The sequence below is a fragment of the Tupaia chinensis genome, unplaced genomic scaffold (assembly GCF_000334495.1).
Source record: "Tupaia chinensis unplaced genomic scaffold, TupChi_1.0 Scaffold000272_1, whole genome shotgun sequence".
Lineage (NCBI taxonomy): Eukaryota > Metazoa > Chordata > Mammalia > Scandentia > Tupaiidae > Tupaia > Tupaia belangeri.
The window spans coordinates 7,861,553-7,869,400 of NW_006159754.1; the positions used below are offsets into that span (position 1 = coordinate 7,861,553).

Here is a 7,848-nt window from a genome sequence, read left to right on the forward strand (position 1 = left end):
TCACACCAGGCACATGTGTGTGCGTACCCAAGATCCCAGGAGGAGAATGGAGGAGAAGGGATTGCAGTGTGGCCTCCCGGGGGGTGGGGGGCAGGGTGATTTCTAACGTTATGTCTCTCTGTCTCTCTCTGCCTCTCTGGTGAGCACACGAGCCCTCTAGAAAAAAATCTCTCCAAAAAGAAAAATAATGTGGAAAGAATCTTCAGGCAAGTCTCCTGGAAGAAAAAAAACTCTTATCAACAAAAGGGGAGATACCATGTCATTGTTATCTGACTGGATGCCTAGAAGTAAAAAGTTGGGAAGAAGAACCAAATGGATGGAGGAAACCCAGGCATTTCGGTGTGCCATGGACTGCCAGAAGATGGTGCGCCCTGAAGTGTGGGTGCTGTTCCCTTGTGCGGGGGCCACAGAGGTGGTCTCTAGGCTAACTCTGGTCAGAGGTGTGGTTTCCTATGAACTAGTCTGGCTTGATTTGAAAGGGCATCTCATCTTGAAGAGCTTTAGCAGGGAGATGTGGTAAGATTATCCTTCAGGGGCAAGAAAGGGGTGGACGGGTGGCAGAGCATAGAGGTGGTAAGAAGCCATATGTAGAGACAGTCAATCAGGAACAAATGAACGAATGAAGCCGATGTGGGTTGAGACAGTGCACTTGGCCTTGTGTTACAGCCTGGGTAAAGAGTATTATCCTCGCTTGACTTCCACTTGCCTTACAAGTTTGATTTCATTTAATTTATCATCCCCACAAGATGGATGTTATTATTTCTATTCTTGAGATGAGGAAATTTAGCCCCTTAGAAAGTGAGCCTAGAGAACCACCATGACTCTTTTTCACAGTAGTCTTCACCTGATAGATGAACAGATAAATGGTGTCTGGTTAGTGAACAATGAATGATGCCCCAGGGGTCCAGAAACAACTACTCAAGGCTTCTCTGTGGAGAGCCAAGCTTGAACCCAGTGGGACTGAAACCATGTTAGGGTGCTTTTGGATCTACTATACTAGGGATGTTTAATATCTGTAGAATCAAACCGAGGGTCCATGGCAATGCTTACTGCTTCAGAATTAATCTGTTAAAAGAAATGCTTTGAAAATGAAAAGATTCAGTATGTCTGCCTCTTTTTTCTTTTAACCTCAAAACTTTTTATTAATGAGTGTATAAAGATATCGACATAAATTGCTTAAATGATTTCTCCTGGAGACATTAGCCAACATTCAGAGGTTGACCCCATTTACGGATGCATACAGTTATTTTACACTGTTCAAAATGCTAAGAATTTGTTCATTTTATTTAATATATTCATATAGCACTTACTGTAGGACCTTAGAAATGTCAACTTATGGGGCCGCCCATGGCCTAATGGTTAAAGGAGTTGGATCCCACACGGCTGACTGTGTGGCTCAAGTCCTAGGCCTTGCGGCTTGAAAAACATACTGGGACTATGTGTGCTCATCCACAAATACTAATGGATGAAGACATGGAGGAGAAGGGATTATAGCATGACTGTGTCCCACTGGGGGGTGTTTTCTTCCTTTCCCTTTGTCTCTGTCTCTCTCTGGAGAGCACATGCACTCTGGCAAATTAAAAAAAAGAGAGACAGAGAGGGAGAGAGAGAAATGTTAACTACTCACAAGGGTAGATCCTGTTACCATTTCCTTGTTACCATCTCACCGTATCTCACAGATGAGGCATTGAGCCACAGAAATGTTTAAGTCCTGTGTCTGAAATCACACAGCTAGGAAGTGACAGAGCCAGGGTTCAAATCCAGGAAGATGGTCAGCATGCCCTACTCTTAAAAATGGAAATGGACTAAGAGTTTATTAAAAGTTGATGTGGGCCCTGCTCATGGTAACATGCACCTCTAGTCCTGGCTACTCAGGAGGTGAAGATGGGAGGATCCTGACCTAGCAAACCCACATCTAAAGAAAAAGAAAAAGAAAAGTCGATGGGGATGACAGAATCAGTCTTTAAATAAGACAATGTACAGAATTCCCTAGAGTTGGGGGAAGGTTTATCTGTATTCCATCAGGAGCGATATGAGCTAGAAGCACACAGTCTCAACCCACGTCTGCTTCATTCATACGGTTTTCTGAAAAAATTTGGAAGAGCTAAGGGAGAACGGCCAATGATTGATCAGAGGAGATGCCTTGGAAACAAAACAAGAAAACCGTGGGCAAGTCAGAGATCCAGAATTCTTGACAACTGCTAGTTTTCGGTAGTTCTGCAGCATCAGTGTGGAAGATGACTCGTTTTTGTGAAGTCAATTGTTTTGGAGAATAAAAATAATCGGGGTTGAGTATTTAATATCCTTGCCCCAAATCAGAAATCGTGTCTGTAAACTGTGGGTGAATGAATCATAAGAGGTAGAGAGTGTTTGTAGATTCCATGGAAAAGACCAGAGAAGACAGAATGGAGCCTACTGTCAATTTAAAATCGCCCTGTTAGATTTTGTTAGACGACTATAATTTAAAACAAATATTTAGGTCCTGGTGCTGTGAAAAATGGAATTTAAATTAATCTATGCTAAAGAAATAAGAAATCAAATATTGCGTAAGGGCACACACACAAATGGCATTTGTGATAAATCTACTTGACTGTATACATTGAGACAGCAGTATGTTTTTGTTTCCATAGAAAGTTTTAAAAGGGAATCATTTATTTTCTAAGAATCCATGCAGTTAATTTGACAGTTACAAGTTGGACTTCAGACCCTTGCCACGAAAAACTAGTTTTTATCTTTTCCTCCCCCAAAATTATTATTGCTCATGCATGTTTTGTTTGGAAAGTCAACATGGGTTAGATTTATTTCTCTCATCCTGAGTCTACAAGCTTTTTACATACAAACCGCAGGGGTCTCAGGTCTCGGATCACATAAAATAGTCAACGTTGTAGAAGAGGGAGATTCTTAGAAGCTTAAACACTGGCTATAAAAATAAAGCACTCCTGTGACGTACAGGTCCTGCTCATGCTTTCAGTGACCTGGTCCGAATCAATATACACACAGCAGTAGTGTGCTGTCAGGCACAGACAAGAGAGAGAAAGAGGGAGAAAGTGAGAAAGCATCCCCTGGGGTGGCCTCATCACAATCCCTTCTCTTCCATTTGCCAGTAGGGATTTGGGCACTCATGCACACACTCTCTGTTTTTCAAGCCTCCAGGTCTGGGACCCAAACTGCGCAGTTGGCTATGTGGGATCCAGCCACCTTAACCACCACACCACAAACTGGTCCTATCTGTGTGTGTGTGTGTGTGTGTGTGTGTGTGTGTGTGTGTGTGTATTTTTTTCCTTTTATTTTTCAGAACTTTCTTGGGTTGGAAAAAATTTCTCACAACATTAGACTTAGAAATTTTCGTCTGTAACTTTTCCTTCTTGTTCCTTCCATGGTATTGAATAGTAAACATGCAACAAGTGGTTGTTGAATGAATGCATGAATAAATGACAGACACTGTGCTGAGAGCAATTGAGGCCCATCGTGTTGACTCTGCGCTTCTGGAGCTTACAGCCACATGCGAGAAACGGCCATAAACAAGGGCTGTAAGGTGCTCTGAGTGCATGAGAAAGCGGGGGAACACTCAAATATGACTGGTCAGGGCAATAAGAAACTCATTTTGATGGGGAGCAGGGAGAGGCTTCATGGATGAAGAAATAATATGATGTGAATCTTGAAGAATTACCAAGATTCTGAACACCGAAAAAATGTGAGGGAGACAGGCATTTAAAGTGTAGAGAGGGGCTAGCAGGTGGCATGATAGTTAAGCTGCTGGACTCCCACATGGCTGACGTGGTTCAAGTCCCACACCTGGTGGCTTGAAATTCATGCCAGGCACATGTGTGTGCTTGCCCAAAATCCCCAGACGAGAAAGAAGGGGAAGGGATTGAGACATGGCCATCCCCTCAGGGGACGAGTTCTCACTTTCCCTCGCTCTCTGTCTGGCTCTGGCAAGTGCATGCACCCTATGGCAAAAAAACAAAAACAAAACAAAACAAACAAAAAAACGCCACAACAACAACAACAAACAAAGAAAAAAGTGTAGAAAACCCAGAAAAAAAAAATCACATAAGGCATGAATGTTTAAGGTAATTCTAATTCTAGGTACTATATTTAGTGAATCTGGATTACTAAAATAACTTTTATTTATATAATTGATGCCCAAAAGATTATTAATTTTTCTAGACTAGATGTTGAAGAGAGAGGAGGTTATGCTTTTCTAAATGTAGAATGCTTTCCATGATTTCATCAAGTCTGATAGTTATTTCTAAATTTGGATAGAATGTGGTTTCTTTTTCTAAAAATCAAAGGATTTGGTTGGGAACCAGCAGTTAGTGTAATGGCTATGTCACTGCACTCCCACGTAGTCGACCGCGGTTCGAGTCCCAGACCTGGTGGCTTAAACTCACGCTGGGCGCGTGTGCGTGCGTGCCCAAGATCCCGAGAGGAAAATGGAGGAGAAGGGATTGCGGCGTGACCATCCCCCCTGGGGGGTGATTTCTCGCTTTCTGTCTCTATGTCTCTCTGTCTGTCTGGCGAGTGCACGCGCCCTATAGCAAAAACCTCTCCAAAAAAAAAAAAAAAAAGATTTGGTTTTGTTTGTATAAAGACTGAAATTGGCAACAGGGGGTACAGGGGTAATATACTAGACCCACATGGGAAGGGTCCTAGGCTCGCATCCTGGAACCTCCCTGAGCACACTCGGCATGTGTGCCCTGATCCAGGTCAGTTGAGACTGGGGGGCTTGCCATACAGAGACTCTTCATGGGCACCTGTCTCCCTGTCTCGCTCTCACACTGTCTTGTTCTCTCATGGAATAAATAGATAAACTTTTTAAAAAGATGGAAGTTAATATGAGCATCGGTAATTGTACAATATCTCTTGAGAGCTAAAATGTCCAATGTATGTACATTACACAGATAGATTTAAAGATGTAATACAAAAATACAAAAAAATTATCTTTTTTTTTTTTTAATTGATACTGGGTTGTCATTGCTATCTCTTGAGAGCTAAAATGTCCAATGTATGTACATTACACAGATAGATTTAAAGATGTAATACAAAAATACAAAAAAATTATCTTTTTTTTTAAATTGATACTGGGTAGTCATTGCTTCTTGACCTTCTCAGCTAAAATGGCAAGAAAGTTATGCGCACACTCACAGAGAGAAAGAGAAAGCACTGCGCAGTGGAGCGTGATCACGCCATCCGTTCCCCTCCATTGCTCCATCCTGTCAGGATTTGGGGGGTGCACACGTGTGTGCCAGCGTGGTCCTCAAGCTGCTAGGGCTGGGATTTGAACCTACCTTGGTCAGCCATGTGGGATTCAGCTCCCTTAACCACTGTGCCTTTGGGCTGGCTGTAATCTCCTTTTGGAGTCAAAATCTTTAAGAATCATTTTGGGGCCAGCCCATGGCTTGGTGGTTAAGGCAGCAGGATCACACATGGCTGACTGTGATTCAAGTCCTAGACCCTGTGACTTGAAAAACACAGCAGGTGCTTGTATGTGCAAGACCGAAATCCTGAAAGGAAGAGAGATGGAGAAGGATTGTGGTGTGATCATGCCCCATGTGGGTCCTGTCTCCTTTACCCATCTTTTCTCTTTCTGTCTCACTCTGTCTCCCTCCTGTGAGTGTACATGCTGTCTGGCAAAATTAAAACAAACAAAAAAAGTGAATCATTTTGGAATTCTTTTTTTTTGTACAATTTTCTCCCATAGTCTTGTTCATATGCCTTTATTCCTGCATGTGCATTCACTGTACCATATTAAATTTTTCTGTTAGCATTTTAAAGTAAATTTTTATTTTAGAGTACTCTTTTGCTTGCTTTTGCTATAGGTGCATTAACTTGCTGGAGAGAGACAGGGAAAGAGAAAGTGAGAAATCACCACCCCCATCCCCTCCGAGCAATGGCCATACCACAATCCCTTCCCTTCCATTCCCCTCTTGTGATTTTAGGCATGCACACACATGTGCCCCGTATGTTTTTCAAGCCACCCGGTCCAGGACTCAAACCATGTAGTCGGCCATATGAAGTTCAACTGCTTTAACCACGATGCCTCTGGCTAGCCCTAAAATATTCTGAAATTTACAGAAAAATGGTAAATATGGGATAGAGTGCTCATATATTACACATCTAATTTCCCTCACTATTAACATTTTACTTCAAGGTGATACACTTGTTGCAAGTGATGAGTCGATATTGATACATTACCATGAATGTCTATAGTTTATTCAGATGTCCCTAGGTTTTACCCAATGTCCTTGTTCTGTTCTGGGACCCTCTCCAGGATGCTGCATGGCATTTATTCATTCTGTCTTCGTGGCTGTGATGGTTCCTGATTTTGTGTTTGATGACTTTGGCAATTTTTAAGAGTTCTTTTGTCAAGTGCTTTGGAGAAGGTCCCTCCATTGGTAGTTGTCTGTTTTCCTCATGAGCTCTGAGGTTTTGAGTTTGGAGAGAAAGTTCATAGAAGTCATATGCCACTATTCCCATACCAGGTTCCTCTGCAAATGTAGTTTTCTTCAGTTTTCCCACTGTATACTTTAGAGGGAAACTCACTAAGCTCACCCTCCTTGAGAGTAGAAGAGTTAAAAAAATGATTTGCAATTCTTCTGCATAGAAGATTTACTTCTTCTTCCCTCAGTTATTTCATTCAAATAATTTATTCAATCACTCCCCCCCCCCATTTGTATTGAGGGTATAACTAACACATTAATTTAGTCATTATATCAGTATGTACTTGTGGGTATTTACTCCATACCTTGGGTTATATATTTGTTTTGTTGCTTACATTGTCCTAACTTTGGCCATTAGAGACTTTCAGTTGGCTCCTGTGCCCTTTTAAAAAATTTTAGTTTGCCCAAGGGTGTTTGCATTCACTGGAGAGAGAGGAAGAGAGAACAAGAGAAAGCAAGAAAGTATCTCCCCTCATGGAACATGGTTACGCCTCAATCCCTTCTCCTCTATTTCTGCCTCTTTTCAGGATTTTAAGCATGTGTACTCACAAGGCCAATGTGTTTTGAACTCACTGGGTCCAAGACTCAAACTACTATACATATAGTTTGACCACGTGGGATCCAGTGACCTTCGGCATCAGGCCACTGGCTGCTCCTTTTGTGTCCATTGTTACATTATTATTGTTGTTTCTCTCCCCCCCCACCTCAATCCTAGAATAGGTCTTTTTTTTTTTTATTTTTTTTTTTTACCCCCAGGAAGTTCTGGATCCTTTTATTAGAAACCAAGATATGAGTGCAACGTGTGTTTATTCCTACTAGGGTGTCATTACTATTGGGGTGTCACTGCTTTTTGGCTCTTTCAGTTGAGAGGGCAAGAGAATAATGTGTGCATACCAACCTGGGTGTGAATACTTCCATGTGTAACCATGCACGCCTGCCCTAAGCTAAACACAAGTTCATGACGATGACTTCTAATCCATTACCAGGTGGGTCATTCAAACCTCCTCCTGCTTATCTGTGAACTCCCACTTCAACACCAAGAAGCATGGCTCCCACTATTGAAGCTCAAGTTCTCTCTCCTCTCCTGCAACTGTTTCAAATTCTCTCTCTTTTTCTTTTTAAAGAGAAATTTTTGCTATGGGGCATGTGTGCTTGCTAGAGAGACAGAGACAGAGAGACAGAATGTGAGAAATCACCCCCTCCCCCCAGGAGGGATAACCATGCTGCAATCCCTTCTCCATTCTCCTCTTTGGATCTTGGGCATGCACACACATGTGCCTGGCATGAGTTTTAAGCCACCAGGTCTGGGACTCAAACCCTGATTGACTCTGTGGAAGTCTAGCAATGTAACCATCACACCACCTGCTGGTCCCTCTCTCTCTTTTTTTTTTTTTTTTTTTTTACA

The 7,848-nt window shown here is 42.2% G+C and overlaps 1 protein-coding gene across 3 annotated transcripts in view; it reads right to left on the reverse strand.

Annotated features, from left to right (window-relative positions):
- Window positions 1-7,848, reverse strand: part of VEPH1 (ventricular zone expressed PH domain containing 1) — a 213,475-nt gene that overhangs the window by 42,836 nt on the left and 162,791 nt on the right. The window lies entirely within an intron of this gene.